Source organism: Aethalodelphis obliquidens, unplaced genomic scaffold (assembly GCF_003676395.1).
Source record: "Aethalodelphis obliquidens isolate GAN/ISIS:26980383/991018 unplaced genomic scaffold, ASM367639v1 scaffold59, whole genome shotgun sequence".
Classification (NCBI taxonomy): Eukaryota; Metazoa; Chordata; class Mammalia; order Artiodactyla; family Delphinidae; genus Aethalodelphis; species Aethalodelphis obliquidens.
Genome location: NW_020838003.1, coordinates 1,735,770 through 1,756,465, shown reverse-complemented (window position 1 = coordinate 1,756,465; position 20,696 = coordinate 1,735,770). Strand labels below are relative to the sequence as shown.

The window sequence follows — 20,696 nt, the reverse complement described above, 5'->3', positions numbered from 1 at the left end:
AGATTATCTTGTGTAGCATAGTCATTTTGACAATAGTGATTATTCCAATACAAGAATATGGTATATATTTCCATCTATTTGTGTTGTTTCTCTTATTACCTGCTTTTTGTAGATGAGGAAACCCAAGACTCAGAAAGGTTAATAAAGTTGTCCTGAATCACCCAGTGAAGTTGGAACTTGAATTTAGGTAGTTGGACGGCAGAGTCTATGGAGTTGTTCCTCAGTATCTGCAGGGGATTGGTTCTAGGACCCCCTGTAGATACCAAAATGCACAGATCCTCAAGTCTCCTTTATAAAATGGCAAAGTATTTGCATGTAACCTATGCATATGCTCTTGTATACTTTAAATCATGTCTAGATTACTTATAATACCTAATACAATGTAAATGATATATAAGTAGTTATAAATATAATGTAACTGGCATGTAAATAGTTGCCAGCATGCCGCAAATTCAAGTTTTGCTTTTAGGTACTTTTTGGATTTTTTTTTTTTTTTTTATCAGCAGTTGGTTGAATTCATAGATGCAGAACCCAAAGATAAAGAGGGTTAATTTTACTCTTAACACTACATTGGGTACTACACATTGCCTAGAGAGAATTTGCCATACACAATACTTAGAATTTGACAAATTACAAAATAATTTATTTATTTTTCCAGAATTTAGGAAGATTCCATCTTAATTTGTGAGATTTTTCAGTTTTAGTGCTTGTATTAGTCTTCTGTGTTGGCCATAACAAGTGACCACAAACTGGGTCACTTAAAACAACAGAAGTTTATTCTCTCATGGTTTTGGAGGCCAGAAGTCTGAACTCAAGGGCCACAGTCCCTCCAGGGACCCCAGTGGCAATTCCATTCTTTGCTATTTTCAGCTTCTGGTAGCTGTTGTTATTCCTTGGTGTTTCTTGGTTGCATTACTCCAATCTCTGTCTCCATGGTCACATTGCCTGCTACCTGTCTGGCTGTGTGTATCTCCTCTGTGTGTCTATTATAACGACATTTCTCATTGGATTTAGGGCCCAGATAATCCAGGATGATCTCCTCATCTCAAAATCCTTAACTTAATTACATCTGTAAATAACTCTTTTTGCAAATGAGGTCACACTTACAAGTTCCAAAGATTAGATTTAAAATGGACACATCTTAGGGCTTACTTGGTGGTCCAGGGGTTAAGACTCAGCACTCCCAATGCAGGGGGCACAGGTTCTATCCCTGGTCGGGGAACTAAAATCCCACATGCCACATGGCACAGCTGAAAAAAAAAAAAAAGGACACATCTTTTGGGGGGCCACCATTCAGTGCACTACAATGCTGTCTTGTGTTTTAAATTCAATGTGCTTTTCTTGTGGTTATAGTGAACTAAAATCATTTAGGTAAACTAATGAAGAAATACAATGACAAAAAGGAGAGAAGGATGAGAGGAGAGAAAAAAGTTACTTCTAGGGAGAATGACCATTACAAACCATTATATGTTTCATATAATGCTACCAAAGTTTAGTCCTTGTTATTTGAGAGTAGTTTAAAACAAGTGAAAAAATTAGGGATTTCTTTGAGGAAAATGTGGTTAAGTGCTTGAATAAAAATATGGGGAAAATGAATTTTCAAGGCAGCTGAGATGATCTATTTTAAATTTTAAGCCATTCAAAAGAGCTTTGTCATAAACAGAAATTTAAGTCATAATCTTGATAATCAAAATCTTCAATAGATCTGTCTCCCTGCCTCTGTTTCTATGGCAAACAAATGAGAACATTTCAGCATAGTTTTTTACTATTACTACAAGACTAAGAAACAGTTCGTCATTGGCAAGTCTTGTGAATGCAAGACGTTAGTGAGTCTTCTGCATATGAATGTTCATAAAACTTGCCAAAACCTAGATTAAAATCCAGAATTGTAAGAAACTGAAATGTTATTCATAATGAGAAAGTTGGAATTTTTTAAAAAGCTTTTCACAGCTTAATAATAACATAAAAATGAGCATGAACAGTCAATTCACAAAAGAAACCCTATAAACACTAAAAATAAAGTTCAAACTCAATAATAATCAAAGAAATACAAGTTACATATTTTTACCCAACAGAGCCACAGTGATTAAAAAGAATAATGATATCCAGTATTGTAAACTATGTGAATGAAAGGGCATTTTTGTAATTCCTTGTGGGATGTAAGCTAAGACCAATTTTCTCAAGGGCAAGTCTTCAAAATGTGCAGATAATTTGACCCAACATTTCAGTTCTAGGCAACGTACCCTAAAGAAATAAAAATACACATACTCAAAGATGTATGCACAAGGTGGCTTATTCTAATATGTTTTCATTAGTTATAAATTAGAGACAGCATATGTTTCTAACATTAAGATATTGGCTGAATAATAATGTATATCCATATAATAGAATCTACCCACCTACTGGGAATGATGATGAAGATCTATGTATTGGCATGAAAATGAATTATGTTAGTGATAGCTTTGCACATGAAAAAGGTTACAAAAGAAGATAACACCATTTTTGTGAAAAGCACATTTTTAATGTATTCTATTCAGATATACATATTTCAAGTATTTAATACACAGAAAGAAATATCTGGCTGCAAAATAGTTAAGAATATTATCTATTTGATAATAAGATTATGTGAAACTTCAAAAATATCTATCATTGTTATATAAATTTTTAATAGTGAATTTAAACCACATGTAAAGTAAACAAGAAAGTGTTTTAGAGGTATTTAAATACACCCTTTAATGGGTTCTTTATCAGAAAAGGAATCAATATGTTAGGCAATATTTCACAAACACATTTTGGAGATTTACCTCATTAAAGTTTGCATTGTGGACATACATAGTTAATAAAAAAACACAGTTTTTTTTTTTAGGATAAAAATTTTGAATTTGTTGCCAGAGAGAAAAATAAATCTATGAAGCTGAAAACAAAATCTAATAGTATGTTTCTGCTTCCTTCAAAAGGAGAGGCATTCAAAATTTACAATAGATATTTAATTGGCAAGTTAAGAACGCTTAGGGCTCAAAGAAATAACATTACATTGAGGGGAAACTGACAGGTATTAAAATAAGGCAGAGATTTTCTGCTATTATTGCTACTGCTTGCTTTATATTCTAGAATAAAATATTGCAAGGATATTTCTTCACATTTAACTCAATTCAGTAAATATTTATTGAGCTCATAGAACTCACCATGTTCAAGAATGAAGAGATTAAGAAGCCACAGTCACTATACTTTAGGAGATCAAGTCTGGACCCTCTCATATTCAAATAATTTCCTGATTCACACAAAAGAGAAACTTCACTAGTAGCACTCAGAAGCACTGCCTAGGCAATGTGACTCTATGAAATTCTAATTTTTTAGTTATTAGCTTTCTTTCATCCATGCTGTACTGAATGCTATTATAGGCAGAAGATTGAGGTTAAAAATGATTACTTCCTCAAAGTGAACATTATAAACTCTCTGTACTTTTTCTTTCTTCTATAGCAATTTGCTAATACTCCGTCTTAGTCCGTTTGGATTGCTGTAACAAAATAACACAGACTGGATAGCTTATCAAAACAGATATTTATTTCTCACAGTTCTGGAGGCTGAGAAGTCCAAGATCAGGGTGCAAGATCATGGTCACGTTCTGGTGAGGGCCCTCTTCCTGGTTCATAGCTGGTGTGTTTTCACTATGTTTTCACATGGTGGAAGGGAATAGGGAGCTCTCTGGAGCCTCTTTTATAAGGAATTAATCCCATTATCATAACATAACTCTGATGACATAAGCATTCCCCAATAGCTCCACGTCCTCTTACCATTTTATCTTTGGTGATTAAGATATCTTTCTTTTTTTTTTTTTAGGATTTCAACGTAGGAACTTTGGGGGGACACAACCATTCAGACCACAGCATGTTCCAATAAAAGCTATAAATATGACAGGTTTATTTAAATATATTTTAAATATTTACTCAAGATACACCTATTGACAAGCATAGTAGAACCCAAAAAGACTTAAAATGATAGGGAAACACTGTTCGATTTTTTACTCTTTCCCACCCCTAGTCCAATTTCTGTAGAGACAACTATTTTAAACTATTTTCTTGCAATTCCCTCCATATTGCTAAATAATATATCTGTACATATTGTATTCTCTGCTTCCTGTTAGGATACTGAGGATTTACTCTCCTACACCACCTTCCAGCTTTACACTCATCCTTGAAAAATAATCATAAATCTTAATTTTAGGTAAATCAACTAACAATACTTGCATTAATAAGAAATAAATGATTTTTGCAGTGTCAAGTATTGACCTTGGATTGCATTTTATTTCTGGTAAAATTTTGTTCGCTAAAGTTGCTAATTGTTTTACATCTTACTAGAGAACTTTCTTATAAAAATGTTTATTTTTCTCAACAGTGTTTCATCAGAGCTATTTTGCTATATAGAAAAAAAATGGAGTCCAATATTCTTGTGTTGCACTCTAGGCCAGTGGCGGTAGGCCGTGACCACAGTCCTAGGAGTTCCTTTGTGTATGATCCTGAATAGGATCCACTGTGTCCTAGGTCATAAGACTTTTCCTTCTTAGTGTAGTCCTTGGTATAAGAATTACCATAACCTTAAATGCTTTCTAGAAAGAGTGCACAGAAGGTAAATATATGCATCCTTGCATGTCTGAAAATGTCTTTAACCTACATTATGATTGATGATCTTTTAGGATGTAGAAACAAGCAAAGGGCTCTAAAATATAAGAAAAAAGTAAGAGACAAACTGAGGTATCTAATATTTGACTAATAGGTGTTCCAGGAAAGAGACGAAGAAAACTTGGAGCAGGATGTTGTTAAAAAAAATAGTAAAGACTTTGTGACCACCTAGAGGGGTGGGGTAGGGAGGATGGGAGGGAGGGAAATGCAAGAGAGAAGAGATATGGGAACATATGTATATTATAACTGATTCAGTTTGTTATAAAGCAGAAACTCACACACCATTGTAAAGCAATTATACTCTAATAAAGATGTTAAAAAAAGAAAGTAAAGAACGATAAAGCTCCAGACTGAAAGAGCGAGCTACAATTTTTCCATAGAGGCTGAAGGAATTGTCTGTTGCCATCTTGCATCCAGTGTTGTAGATGAGAATTATGAAGTTATTCAGGTTTTCATTTTTTGTAGTTCCTGCTACTCTGTGGAAGTTTTTAGGATCTTCTTTTTACTTCCAGAATTCTAAAATTTCATAATGATGTTCTTTTCTGTCAGTATCTTTAAAAATCATTTCTCTGGGTATTCAGTTTGTCCTTTCAGTGTGGGGCTTTATAGTTCTTTAGCTCCAGCAAGTTTTTATTTTGTTTTCATTTGATTTGTTTTTTTCCTTTTTCTTTTCTGAAACTCTTGTCAGTCAAATATTAGATCTCTTAGATTTGTCTTTTCTGTCTCTTGCATTTAAAAATTTTTTTCAGCTCTTTGCTGTTTTCTTCTGTTTTTCTGAGAAATGTTCTTTACTTTCTAAACTTTCTGCTGATTTTAAATTTAAGTATTCAAGTATTTAATTTCCAAGAGCTCTTTGTTTCCTTTAATTGCTTATTTTTGTAATGGCATCATTAATGAAAATTAATCTGTTTGGTTTACAAATTAGAGGATATTATTGTTACTGTTATTCTCCTATCTCCTCAGTTCTCTCTTTTTCTTCCAGGATAGTTTTTCCTCATTTATCTTATTTGTCTTTCACATTGTGGTTTTATATTTTTAAAAAATGATGATTTTCAATTGCCCATTACAAAGTTGACTTCAACCTCTGTGTCTGATTTCATTTTCAATTGGCAGCCTTGTTTGCTAGTGATCAGACAGAAAGCCAGGGACTCACAAAACGTCAAAACATCAGACATCTGTTCTCTGAGTTTCTTCATTTTCTCCAGAGAAAAAGCCTTCATTCTTCTATCTAAGAGTAAGATTTCTGACTACTACCTTTCTGTCTATTCCATCTGAAGTGGGGTATGGTAGTGTGGACATAGATTTGGGATGACCATATGTAGAGTTTTGACTAATCCTAAGGTGTCAGCCCATCATTTCATTACCACTCCCAACATTAGCTTTATGTCTGAGGTTCTGCAGGATATGTTGCTTCCTTTATTCCGTGCTCTCTACAAGCACTCTAAGCTAAGGTTTTCTCTGAGATGCTACATCAGTTGCCGTTCTTCCACCTGCTTCCCACTTTCTAACGTTGTGTGAAATCTATCATCCTTTGGTAGCTCCTTTCCTATCTTTTGGTCATTCTTGGTTTAACTGCATGTCTCTTAATTTGTCAAGTACCTGCTTTGTGCTTGTGTGCTGTGAGACATACAAGACAACTATAAGAGGCCTCTGGCCTGAACTATAAAGACTCTGGCCTGAAATTTCTTCAGGAGAAGAAATTAAATGTACAATGTAATTGGTAGATAAAAGACTGATACAAATGACAGTAAGCAATGAGTAGGGTTATACACCACTGAATTACATGCCCCAGTCTTACAGTGATGTGAGAGTTTGGTGCACTTGGAGCGAGCTCTGAATGACAGAAATATTTTGAACTTGTGGAAGAAAAAAATTTGCTGCAGGTATGTATCATTGATCTTTTTGGGTGTTTACTCAGGAATGTGGCAGTTCTGTAGACTATTAAGGAGGCTCACTGGCTAGTACAAAGGTTAAGTGTTGAAAATTAGCAGGAACAGCTAATCAGGACCTTAAAGTTTAAACTTCATGTGATAGTAATGGTGATAATAAAAAAAATAAGAATGTATGCATTGCATGGCAATTGATCTCTTCTAATTCTATTGTATAGATTCAAAACAAAACAAAACAAAAGGCCCTGACAATTTAATTTGGCTTTAAGTAACAAAGAAAGGGATCCAGGAATCCAGTGCAAGAATATAGAACCCAGGCTTTCTAACCTATAGTCTGAGGCTTTTTCTTTTTATTGTCACTTCTCATGGAACGTGGGATCTTAGTTGCATGTGGGATCTTAGTACCTCAACCTGTGCCCCCTGCAGTGGAAGCCCCCAGAATCTTAACCCCTGGACCACCAGGGAAGTCCTAGCCTGAGGCCTTTTTTACTGCACGTGGTCTAAACCTAATTTCTGATAATAACTTATGAGTTTTGTTTCTTTTATGTAAGAAAATCCTGCACATACCCCGAGATGTTACCCGCTGAACATATAATGTATAATTATGAAGCAGAATACATGCTTTATACAAAAGTATTTTGAATAATGTCTCTTGCAGTCTTCATTCACTGATTCATTCATTTGTTCATTAATTCATTCAATATTCTATTCATTCTTTCCGTGAAGGTGCTGAATGCTGGGAATTCAAGTATGAGTGAGCCACTTCTTTCAAATAGCTCATTTTGTGGACGTAAAGGGACAAATTTATATTGCTTTGTTTTTCAGACAACTAATTTAACTCCTTGGATTATTAGGATTATTTTTTGCCCATACTAGTGTTAGTGTTTTGTTCTTTCATTGCAAGCCACCCACAATCTGAAAAACAGAGTTCACTTTTTCCTCTTCCTGCTAACCCTCAGAAATAAGAACACTATGGCCAGGTATTGGATTTAGCAAACACATCCGCAAAGTATTTTTTTCCAAAATACTTAAAAAATATTTTGGAGCTTGTAGAACCCCAAACACAACATATTCAGAACATTACCCTCTTGATTTCTAAATTCTGACTCATTTACATATAACTCAGCACAACATTATTTTGTGAGAGTGGTTCAAAGACCAAGAATTTTCCTGAGATTCTGGTATTTATTCTTTTTTGTCCTAACCCCCAAATTAGCCCCACGCCCAAACAAGGAAGTCCTACTATACGTACACAGCCCTAAATATTCAAGTTCTGCTTAAAACCAAAAATTCAGAAAGTCTTCAAAGGTATATATATTCATGGCCCTATGGCATACCTGTCCCTCCCATTGGGTGAAATATGTTTCAGAACAACCAGAGGTAGGGAAGGAAGGAAAGGGCAATTTCTTTCCACCAGTGCTTTGGCATGTTCGTGTTCTGCTGGGTCTTACCCACATGCAAGTGTGGTCATGAAGACAGGGCAGGACATTCTTTGTGCTTGAAGAATACACTGGCATGAGTATTTTTTTGGAACTTGGGCTTTTGTAAAAACTGTGCTGAACCAGAAGAAGAAAGAAGTGATGAAAAGTTTCAGCATCATTCTGCCTTCCCCGCCTTTCCATCCCCGAGGGAAAAAAAATCCCCCAGAGAATATGCAGTACTTTCCAAGAGAGTTGATCATTATTTTGTTTTAGCAGCCTTTAAACTTTGTAAATTAATATCCAAATGCACCTGGTGGAGCCTGTAGTTTCATATCTTTTTGCCTTGCAATTGCTCCTACTATTACTATGGTCATTACCATTATTATTAAAGCAGGCATCTCACTATGTTTTCAAACAAAAGCGTGGCTACCCTTTCTGAAAATTTCATAAAACTAAGCTCCCTGTAAAATTTTAAGGCAACATTTTAAAGCTAAAACTGCACAGGTTCATCTGAACTTCATTAATTTCCTCCTTGAAGCCAAACACAGTCTTGCGAGGCCTATTAGTGTGAACTGGAGACATTGAAGGCCCACATAGTTTCTTAGAGTCCAAAAATGCCTCACTCGAGCTGGCATCATTCCCTGAACTATGTTGTTTGAGACATTTGCTGGGTCCAGGTAAAATTCACATCTTGTTTCTTTCTCTTGATTCTGTCAGCTAAAAAGAAATATAAGATAGTGCTAGCCTGCCTGGAGAATTAGCAGTCAGGTGAAGGGCCATCTTTCTTGGCAGGGCTGAGAGAGTTTTTCTGCTTGCTGCATCCATTTAGCAGAATATCCTGATGTTGCTCTGTGGCATACGCATTTACGGGTCCTTAATTAAAAATGCACGTTCTCTCATTCTGTGGCCAAATATATAACAAGGGATCCATGGGAAATAGAATCCTTCTTGGGTCTGGAATATATCTGCACCTCTCTGGAAAAAAAAAAATCTGTGAAGGAACTTCTGATCCCTAGTCTTGAGGATCAGATCCAGTGATGAATAGGCTTACTTTTGAACGGCCCTCTTCCAGCTCTCCTAGGAATGGTTTTCATATGCCCATGCAACTAATACTTGTAGACAGTTTTTTATGTACCAGACACAATCCTAGATGCTGGAAAAGTAATGGTGAACAAGATAGACAAAAGAGATCCCTCAAGGAACTTGCAATAGAATGATGGAGACGCATAAATACACACAACTTTTTATAATGCTTAGGATAACTCCTCTAAAGAAAATTAAAGCAAGATAACAGAATAGAAAATAATGGGGGTATGTATATGTGTGGTAGGCATGGTTGGTAGCTATGTGAGATATGGCAATCAGGGAAGGACTTCCAAAGGAATTGGCATTTAAGAGGTATCTATGAACCCAATGAACCCATTCTCTCATGGAATGTCTGGGAGAAACCTATGCCAGGGAGAGAGAACAGTAAGGGCTGGTGCCCTGAGTTTGGGATGAACCTATACACTTGAAGAGCATCAAAAAATCCCAGTCTGGAAAGAAGGAGTTGAAACAGGATAAAGTATTAGAAGATGAAGTTAAGTATGTGGTGTATCAAATGATTGGCCCCAATTCTTTACCTTTTATTGTCTCGTCAAGGTTAAAATGTATCTCTTGCTCTTTGACCTTGGGATCATCCTACATTATGTTCTTTGGCTAATGGCAAGTGAGCAGAGATGACAGGATGCCAGTTCTGACCAGAGGATTTAAGAGGCCTGGCATATGTCTGTTTCTGCCACAGCTCATTCACTGGTCCTAGGAGAAGGATGAGAGAGGCATGTGGAACCTTCTAAACTATTGCAGCCTGAAGCAGTTCTGCCCAGGAATGGCTGTGAGGTCAACTCAGCCAGCTAACAGATCTATGAGAATAAATGATTGAAATCCTTGAGTTTCATGGTTGTTTTTAAAGCATTATTGTAGCAACAGCTAATCAATGCAAGGACCTGATCATTTAGGATCTCAAGGGCTTTATTAAAAAGTTGGGCACTCCTCTAAAGGTAACGGAAAACCACTGGTTGTTTTTAAGTTAAGAAATGACACAAAATGAATTAAGTTTTAAAGGATCTTCACTCTCTGAAAAATGGACTGTAGAAGAAAAGTGATATAAAGCAGTTCAGGAGTAGTGATTCAAGAGAAAGATGTTGGTGGCTGAGATACTCCCTTGTTTATTTAAAAAAACAGTAAATATAGTAAATTCTGATCTCTTATAAACTTGATTATTTTATATTTAGTGAAATCAAAGGCATTCATTTTTTCTGTGTTAATTAAAGTCCTGTGATTTAGTGTAGCTACGATGAGTCTTGCTATAACATACTCAGCCAGATCTAGTAGAACTGTCATCTTTTTTTCCACGTTGGAGGCAGGGAACACAGAGCTCGAAATTAGGAAGAATCTCTTCTGATGACAGTTTTTAAGGATAAAAGGGAGAAGCCAGAGAATGGAGAGAAGAAACCAAATGTCTTTTTGGTCCTACGTTTAAAGGTCTCAAGAACTATTCAGATATAATGTGGTAAGAAGCAGAGAGAGAGATTCAAAGTGAGAGGAAAAGTGAGGGAGAGAGCAAGAGTGAGTGAGAGAGAGAGAGAGAGAGCACTTGGATAGTAAGTCAGGATAGCTCATGTCTTGCTGTTGTCTGTAAATAATCTTGAACAAGTAGACGTCTTAGATCTTCCCCAGGTTTCCATTTACCCACAGAAAAAAATGGGATAATAACCACCTAACCTACTTATAAGTTTATCGTGAGGATACTGTATATGCTAAAGCACTTTGAAAAAAAGGATAAAATGCTATTCCTATGGAAAGTACAATTACACAACTTGAAAACTAGTCACGATCTTTGCCAGTGCAAGATAATTTGTACTGTACATACAAACATTCCTCCTAATTTGCTTCCAATATTGTAATTCCTAATATATCTAGGGAATTTTCTTTTTTACTGAATATAGGTTGGAGTAAATCTGAGCAAATGTGACCCACTATGTCTGCTCTTACATTTAAATATTGAGCTAATATGGCTTGACACTGTAGTAAAAAAATACACCAGACTTAAATGTGCTTTACTATTGCAGAGGTATTAGGGAAGGATGTAAATATTTCTGGATTTTTTTTCTGAATTAAAAGAAGAATTCAATCAGAAAGTAATTTTAAATGTTTTTTTCTCTCTCAAGAAAAAAAAAACAACAAAACAACTACCAAAATTACTGATACTTCCCCAAGTCTAGGAGTCATTTCACCCACAGCACACGAGTTGTCTATTCTAATGTTTGTCCTGAGAAAGAAGACAAGAAATAATGAGCACTTCCGTGCATGCTTTTTCAATCTCTCCTGCCCACTTCTCCATAATCCCTGTCATTTGAGGGAAAATTCTCCTCCGCTCAAAAAGACAACTGTAAAATCTTCATGTGACATGAACTGACATTTTGAAACCAAACTGCCCACTTACATTTTATCATTTGGTCAAAAATATTCTTGATCTTATGTTCCAGATTAAACCAAAATGAGGCCACAAGTGGAAAAGTTGGACGAGGCGGTGAGGGCACTGTCCAGAGCAGTGTGACCTGCCCAACTGGCTTTCCTTCTCAGGTAATGGGGACTTTTGGTCTTGCCAGCACAGGTGACCTAAAGGCAGAAGATTTTCTTCCTTTCCTTCACCCTTTCATGACCTACAAGGCAGAAGGGAGTTCTGCACAGAACTCACACTCCATTTTGGGATTCAGCCCACTCCTTTGGCACTGTATTTATGACTGTTATTGGGGCCCCTCACCAGGGACCCAGTTGCTGTGTGCAAGCTGACAGTAGATCCTATGTTGGTTCTAATCATGAAATAGCAACAAGTCCTTCCTCTCAGCACTCTGTCCTTCATATCATCAGATGTTGTAGAAAATTATGCATAAATAAATCAAACCATTTTTCTAATAGCTGAGAGACACAAGTGCAAGTGTTGCCGTGACTACCATTCCTCACCAGCAGCTGGGAGGAAAACTAAGGTACCACTCGATGGCTTTTTCTTTATGATATTAATAGTTTAACTCCTGTTTCATTTAAGTTGTTTCTTTGTTGGTTTCATGGGTTTTTAAAGAATTTTTTGCACTAATATTGCTTGTAGCACTTCATGAGCTACGCTCTTCAAACTTTAAGGAGAGTGTATGCACATTTTTGCGTGTAAATGCATATGTGTATTATGGTGGATTAAGTGTCAGAAGCTTTCATGATATTTTCAAAGAGGTCTGTGATGCAAAAAATGGGTTAAGTACTATTAACCTTGCTAATAAAGGTGTCACTCATAGTTCACTCAAGGATGTTAGCCTTAAGCCATTAGGACACCATCTGATCCATATAGCCATAGTTTAATGGAATATGATAAAAGCAGGGATAGCTATCCAGTTTGCTCAGGGAGTTGCTCCAGATTCTATCACCCAATTACTTTATTTCCTCCTTTTTTTCATAGCCTAGAATCCTTTGGTTTAGAACCTGGGTACTTTTAAAAAGCATATTACCATATTATTGTTAGGTTGTTTGAACAATCTGTCATTTTGACTTGTACCATACTTATACCAAAATCAAAACAGGGAACAGGAATTTAGAAGTGATAGTAGGGGGTTGAGGGGAAGAATGAGAAATTGGAAACCTTTCCTTTGTTCTCAGGCTTCCTTGATGTGACTTCTAGGTTCTGAATCCAGAACCACAGATTTTAGGGTTCCAGGTCCTCTTACTGCCTAGGAAAGAAATTTTGACATGTAATACAAATTTTGGTGGTTCTAAGAATAAAACGGCTTTCCAGGTCTGTCTTCCTTCATCTAATTCAAGGATTCCATTCTAACCACTCATGCCCTGTGGAATATGTTTCTTTCAATGTCTAACACGTAAAAGGGTTACCTCCTTCTCTTTACTTGGATTAACTGGATTGGCTCCAGAAGTCATCTGCACCTGGTTTGGACCTTCCTGTTGTCTGGTTTCCTGAAGATGAACCTTCCTTTCCAGGGCTACTTGGACTATAGGAAGGTTGTATCTTGGCTCCTCCTAACCTTAGTTCTGTCCTCCTCTTAAGGTGCTACATCAGACAGGATCTGACAATAGCTCTCTTTCTGACCTCCTGAAATATGTCTATTTAGCCGGTAATAACTTTTCTTGATCTTCTATTTGAAAGTAATCCAATGGATGAAGGAACCTCGACATGTTTAGGTATTTCTTGCCTTTAGACATTCTAGAAGTAAGCTGCTGGTCATTAATTTAGGGATTCTCAATCTTGTTCAAAAAATTGCAAACACCAAAATACACAAAGTTGGAATAATAATAAATAAAGATTGTTGTGAAGCTAGGAGGAAAATGAAAGTAACTTTTTCAAGTATCACTAGAAAATCTAGGGCAAAATTTGGCTGTATAACTTATTCCGCAAAGGAAAACAGGTCCTATATCTCATGTAATGACTACCTGATATCTGAAGGCCAAGTTAAAAGTAACCTCTATTCAGATTCTAGTCCTTACTCTGTCATGTTGACTTTGTGGTCACTTTGGGCCTTAGTTTTTTTTTTTTTTTTTTTTTTTTTGCGGTACGCAGGCCTCTCACTGTTGTGGCTTCTCCTGCTGTGGAGCATAGGCTCCGGACGCGCAGGCTCAGCGGCCATGGCTCACAGGCCCAGCCGCTCCGCGGCATGTGGGATCCTCCCGGACCAGGGCACGAACCTATGTCCCCTGCATCGGCAGGCGGACTCCCAACCACTGCGCCACCAGGGAAGCCCTGGGCCTTAGTTTTTAATGATTTTTTGGGATCTCATGATTCCTTAGCTGGAACACTATAGCTACTATAACTTTTGCACCTTTTAAATGTTCCTTGGTACAGAAACACACTCTTAAACACAGAGACAACTTCATGCAGCCACTAAAAATCATACAGAAAGCACATTGTACCATCTTCTGTGGATCCAAGCTACTTTATAGGAGTGAGTAGTTTTTTGAAGTTACATTAACGTTTCCAAGTTCCTAGGTTGCCATTAGGACATTGAACCAAGAGTAACAATTTGGTATTTATAAGAAGCCAAAACACCTGGAGAGAGAAGGACATAGAATAGTGTGTCAGTAGTAAACCCGAATTATCCTGATGACACGTTTTAACAAAATGTTTACTTCAGAGCACTCTGTTTAGCTGAATTGAGTTGAAGGTTGCCAACCAAAATGGTTAAATAGTGTCTAATCAGGACAGTTAAAATGAGTAGTTGGTTCCCATCATTGAGCATGTATCATGTCTAAAGAGTGTTTTGAATGAGCTTGGCTCGCTTGACGGATGTCAACTGTGAGTTGGCCACTTGTAAGGCTGCATTAAGTAAAGGGACAGCAGACTGCCTAGAACCTCAGACTGAACTCATCAACTGAAACAGATGCTTCCAGAACTCAGATCTGCTCCTTTTCATGAAGACCTTATATTCTGGAACTGAGAGATTCCACTTACAAAATCTGAGCTTACTTTAGGGTTTTGGAATACTCAGCAATTCTTGAAAATCTTTTAAGGTAGTCTGTTCTTACAACAGAATTTTCTTTTCTTTTCTCTTTCCTCTTTTCCTCCCTCCCCCCCCTCTTTGTTTCCTTCCTTCTTTCTTTATTTCTTTCTTTGTTTCTTTCTTTCTGACACCTGTTCTTAACATTTTTATTTTCTATAGCTAGTCTTACTTTTATTATGTTCACGATAAGGCATAAGAACCTGTTTTAGAGGTACTATATCATATTTGTTCCAATAGGAAGGTCTCCAAGATACAGTAGACTGAGAAGGCAAGGAGGAAGGTTTTAGTGTATTTTCATGCTTCTAATAAATAAAATCTTTTTACTCCCCAAATTTATTTTTCCTTTAATAATCAAAAACAGTATTCCTCAAACTCCAATATCTGTTGGGGTTCTGTGTTTAATTAATTAGCTATTTTTTTGCAGTGGCTATGAAGCTTTGCCTTTGTGTGTTTCCTATTCCTCTTCTCAAATATCCTTGCTGGTCTATTATACTTTTCTTTAGACCACTTTCCTTCCTAATACCTCAAAATTGGAAATTTATTTCACATTTTCAGTAACCTGTATTAACTTTAAAATATTTTTTCTCTAACTTATTTTACTTGAAATCTACTTGATCCACAGATTCTTCACTAGCCCAGCCCCACCTCACTACACTTGTCATGGTCTTTCATATCTTTTTCGTCTTTTTGGCTCATGTTATTTCTTTTACTTTATGTTCGCCAACTAGGTGTAACCAACCTTACTCCACAGTTTCCTGCAGCTTGTTTTCTCCAGGGGATTCCCATAACACTCTTTACATGTCAGGACTGTTAACAATTTTCATCATGTGGCACAGTTTCTTGCATAAGTATCTGTGACTCACATGATACAGTGACTTTATTTACAGCAAACAATAGAGCTGACTCTCCTCTATAATTCCAATGTTTGTAATGGGACAGATTTCCAAAATATATACTGATTGAATACATTAACATAAATTTTTTTTGTTTCTTCAAGTATTTCTTTATGTGATAAACACAGTGGTATACTGCAGCTGGCTCATACTGGATCATGAGAGCTGAGGATTAAACTTTTAAGAATTTTGCAAACTTGTTGATATTAAAAATTAAATCATATAAATGTGTCATTAAATAAATCAAATTAAAAGTAAAAGTAATAAATTCTTAAAACTTATCATTACCTAATTATTTCATTACCTTTTACTATTATCTGTACTCGAGGTTATTTACATCTGTTGTATCTGTATGGTAGAAATACTATATACAGTCAGCCTTTTATCTGTGGGTTCCATATCCACTGGTTCCACATATGTGGATTCAACCAGATGTGGATCAGGGATATTCCAAAAAATTCCAGAAAGTTCCATAAAAGCAAACCTTGAATTTGCCAAATTCCAGCAACTATTTACATAGCATTTACATTGTATTAAGGTATTATAAATTATTTAGACATAATCTAAAGTATATGGGAGGAGAGGACCTTCAAGATGGCAGAGGAGTAAGACGTGGAGATCACATTTCTCCCCACAAATACATCAGAAATACATCTACATGTGGAACAACTCCTGTGGAACACCTACTGAACACTGGCAGAAGACCTCAGACTTCCCAAAAGGCAAGAAACTCCCCACGTACCTGGGCAGGGTAAAAGAAAAAACAGAGACAAAAGCATAGGGATGGGACCTACACCTTGGGGAGAGAGCTGTGAAGGAGGAAAACTTTCCAAACACTATGAAGCCCCTTCACTGGTGGAGACGGGGGTAAGGTGGGGGTGGGGGGAAAGCATGGGAGCCAGAGAAGAAAGCGCAGCAACAGGGGTGCAGAGGCAAAAGCTGAGAGATTCCCACAGAGAGGATTGGTGCGGACCAGCACTCACCAGCCTGCGAGGCTTGTCTGCCCACCCACCGGGGCGGGTGGGGGCTGAGAGCTGAGGCTTGGGCTTCGGAGGTCAGATCCCAGGGAGAGGACTGGGGTTGGCAGTGTGAACACAGCCTGAAGGGGGCTAGTGTCCCAGAGCTAGCCAGGAGGGAGTTCGGGAAGAGTCTGGACCTGCCAAAGAGGCAAGGGACCATTGTTTTCAGGGTGCATAAGGAGAGGAGATTCAGAGCACTGCTTAAATGAGCTTCAGGGACAGGCGAGAGCCATGGCTATCATCACAGACACTAGAGACAGGCATGAAATGCTAAGGCTGCTGCTGCAGCCACCAAGAATCCTGTGTGCAAGCACAGGTCACTGTCCACACCTCCCCTCCCAGGAGCCTGTGCTGCCTTTCACTGCCAGGATCATGTGATCCAGGGACAACTTCCCCGGGAGAACACACGGCATACCTCAGGCTGTTGCAACGTCACACTGGCCTCTGACTCCGCACACTAACTGTGCATTCCATACCCCTCCCTCTGCCCAGCCTGAGTGAGCCAGAGCCCCGTAATCAGCCGCTCCTTTAACCCCCTCCTGGCTGGGCAAGGAACAGACGTCAGAGGATGACCTACAAGCAGAGGCAAGTCCAGTCCAAAGCTGAACACCAGGAGCTGTGCTAACAAAGAAGAGAAAGGGAAACTTCTCCATGCAGCCTCAGGAGCAGTGGATTAAATCTCCACAATCCACTTGATATACCCTGCGTCTGTGGAATACCTGAATAGACAATGAGTCATCCCAAAATTGAGGCAGTGGACGTTAGGAGCAACTGTAGACTTGGGGTTTGCTGTATGCGACTGACCAGTTTCTGATTTTTATGTTTATATTAGTTTAGATTTTAGCGCTTGTTAACATTGGTGGATTTGTTTATTGGTTTGGTTGCTCTCTTCTTTTTTTTTAATTACTTTAAAATTTTTTTAATATTAATAATATTTAAAAAAAATTTATTTCAATAACTTTATATCTTTTCTGTTCTTTTCTCTTTTCTTTTCATTTCTTTTCTTTTTTTCCTTTTCTTTCTTTCTTTCCTTTTTTTTCTCCCATTTCTTCTGAGCCATGTGGCTGAGAAGGTCTTGGTTCTCTGGACTGGTGTCAGACCTGAGCCTCTGAGGCAGGAGAGCCAAGTTCAGGACATTGGACCACCAGAGACCTCCTGGCCCCATGTAATATCAATCAGCGAGACCTCTCCCAGAGATCTCTGTCTCAATGCTAAGACCCAGCTCCACCCAATGGCCAGCAAGTTCTAGTGTGGGATACCCCATGGCAAACAACTAGCAAGACAGGAACACAACCCCACCCATTAGCAGAGAGGCTGCCTAAAATCATAGTAACTTCACAGGCACCCCAAAACACACCACCAGACATGATCCTGCCCACCAGAAAGACAAGATTCAGCCTCATGCACCAGAACACAGGCACAATTCCCCTCCAACAGGAAGCCTACGCAACCCACTGAACCAACCTTACCCACTGGAGGCAGACACCAAAAACAATGGGTGCAGCCTGTGAAAAGGAGACCCCAAAATACAGTAAGTTAAGCAAAATGAGAAGACAGAGAAATACACAGCAGTTGAAGGATCAAGGTAAAAACTCACCAGACCAAACAAATGAAGAGAAAATAGGCAGTCTATCTGAAAAAGAATTCAGAATAATGACAGTAAAGTTGATCCAATATCTTGGAAATAGAATGGAGAAAATACAAGAAACATTTAACAAGGACCTAGAAGAACTAAAGAGCAAACGAACAATGATGAACAACACAATAAATGAAATTCAAAATATCTCTAGAAGGAATCAATAGCAGAAAAACTGGAGCAGAAGAACGGATAAGTGACCTTGAAGGTAAAATAGTGGAAATAACTACTACAGAGCAGAATAAAGAAAAAAGAATGAAAAGAATTGAGGACAGTCTCAGAGACCTCTGGGACAACATTAAATGCACCAACATTCGAATTATAGGGGTCCCAGAAGAAGAAGAGAAAAAGAAAGAGTATGAGAAAATATTTCAAGAGATTATAGTAAGAAAACTTCCCTAATGTGGGGAACGAAATAGTCAATCAAGTCCAGGAATCACAGAGGGTCCCATACAGGGTAAATCCAAGGAGAAATGCACCAAGACACATTAATCAAACTATCAAAAATTAAATACAGAGAAAAAATATTGAAGGAAGCAAGGGAAAAGCAACAAATAACATACAAGGGAACTCCCATAAGGTTAACAGCTGATCTTTCAGAAGAAACTCTGCAAGCCAGAAGGGAGTGGCAGGACATATTTAAAGTGATGAAAGGGAAAAACCTACAACTGAAATTACTTTACCCAGCAAGGATCTCATTCAGATTCGACAGAGAAAATAAAACCTTCACAGACAAGCAAAAGCTAAGAGAATTCAGCACCACCAAACCAGCTTTACAACAAATGCTAAAGGAACTTCTCTAGGCAGGAAACACAAGAGAAGGAAAAGACCTACAAAACAAACACAAAACAATTAAGAAAATGGTAATAGGAACAAACATATCGATAACTATGTTAAATGTAAATGGATTAAATGCTCCAACCAAAAGACATAGACATGCTGAATGGATACAAAAACAAGACCCATATATATGCTGTCTACAAGAGACCCACTAGGGACACATACAGACTGAAAGTGAGGGGATGGAAAAAGATATTCCATGCAAATGGAAATCAAAAGAAAGCTGGAGTAGCAATTCTCATATCAGACAAAACAGACTTTAAAATAAAGACTATTACAAGAGACAAAGAAGGACACTACGTAATGATCAAGGGATCATTACAAGAATAAGATAAAACAATTGTAAATATTTATTCACCCAGCATAGGAGCACATCAATACATAAGGCAAATGCTAACAGCCATAAAAGGGGAAATCGACAGTAACACAATAATAGTAGGGGACATTAACACCCTACTTTCACCAATGAACGGATCATCAAAAATGAAAATATAATAAGGAAACACAAGCTTTAAATGATACATTAAAAGGGAAGGACTTAGTTGATATTTATAGGACATTCCACCCAAAAGCAACATAATACACTTTATTCTGAAGTGTTCATGGAACATTCTTCAGGATAGATCATATCTTGGGTCACAAATCAAGCCTTGATAAATTTAAGAACATTGCAATCGTATCAAGTATCTATTCTGACCACAACGCTATGGAGACTGAACAGTACACTACTAATCAACCAAGAGATCACTGAAGAAATCAAAGAGGAATTCAAAAACTACCTAGAAACACATGACAATGAAAACACGGCTACCCAAAACCTATGGGATGCAGCAAAAGCAGTTCTAAGAGGGAAGTTTATAACAACACAATCCTACCTCAAGAAATAAGAAACATCTCAAATAAACAACCTAACCTTACACCTAAAGCAATTAGAGAAAGAAGAACAAAAAAACCCCAAAGTTAGCAGAAGAAAACAAATCATAAAGATCAGATCAGAAATAAATGAAAAAGAAATGAAGGCAACAATAGCAAAGATCAATAAAACTAAAAGCTGGTTCTTTGAGAAGATAAATAAAATTTATAAAACGTTAGCCACACTCATCAAGAAACAAGGGAGAGTACTCAAATCAACAGATTTAGAAATGAAAAAGGAGAAGTAAAAACTGACACTGCAGAAATACAAGGGATCATGAGAGATTACTATAAGCAACTACATGTCAATAAAATGGACAGCCTGGAAGAAATGTACAAATTCTTAGAAAAGCACAACCTTCCGAGACTGAACCAGGAAGAAATAAAAATATGAGCAGACCAATCACAAGCACTGAAATTGAAACTGGGATCGAAAATCTTCCAACAAGCAAAAGCCCAGGACCAGATGGCTTCACAGGCGAATTCTAACAAACATTTACAGGAGAGCTAACACTTACCCCTCTCAAACTCTTACAAAATAAAGCAGAGGGAGGAACACTCTCAAACTCATTCTATGAGGCCACCATCACCCTGATACCAAAACCAGACAAAGATGTCAGAAGAAAAGAAAACTACAGGCAAATATCACTGTTGAACATAGATGCAAAAATCCTCAACAAAATACTAGCAAACAGAATCCAACAGCACATTAAAAGGATCATACACCATGATCAAGTAGGGTTTATACCAGGGAGGCAAGGATTCTTCAATATACCCAAATCAATCAATGTGATAAACCATATTAATAAATTGGAGAAAAATCATATGATCATCTCAATAGATGCAGAGAAAGCTTTTGACAAAATTCAGC

At 37.4% G+C, this 20,696-nt stretch overlaps 1 long non-coding RNA gene across 1 annotated transcript; it reads right to left on the bottom strand.

Moving 5' to 3' along the window:
* Positions 1-1,067: 1,067 nt before the first annotated feature.
* LOC113609812 (uncharacterized) lies at positions 1,068-19,754 on the bottom strand. Its single transcript, XR_003428807.1, has 3 exons — positions 19,614-19,754; positions 15,176-15,179; positions 1,068-1,079 (listed from the first exon to the last, which is right to left on the bottom strand). It is a non-coding gene; the product is annotated as an uncharacterized LOC113609812 (long non-coding RNA).
* Positions 19,755-20,696: the final 942 nt, after the last annotated feature.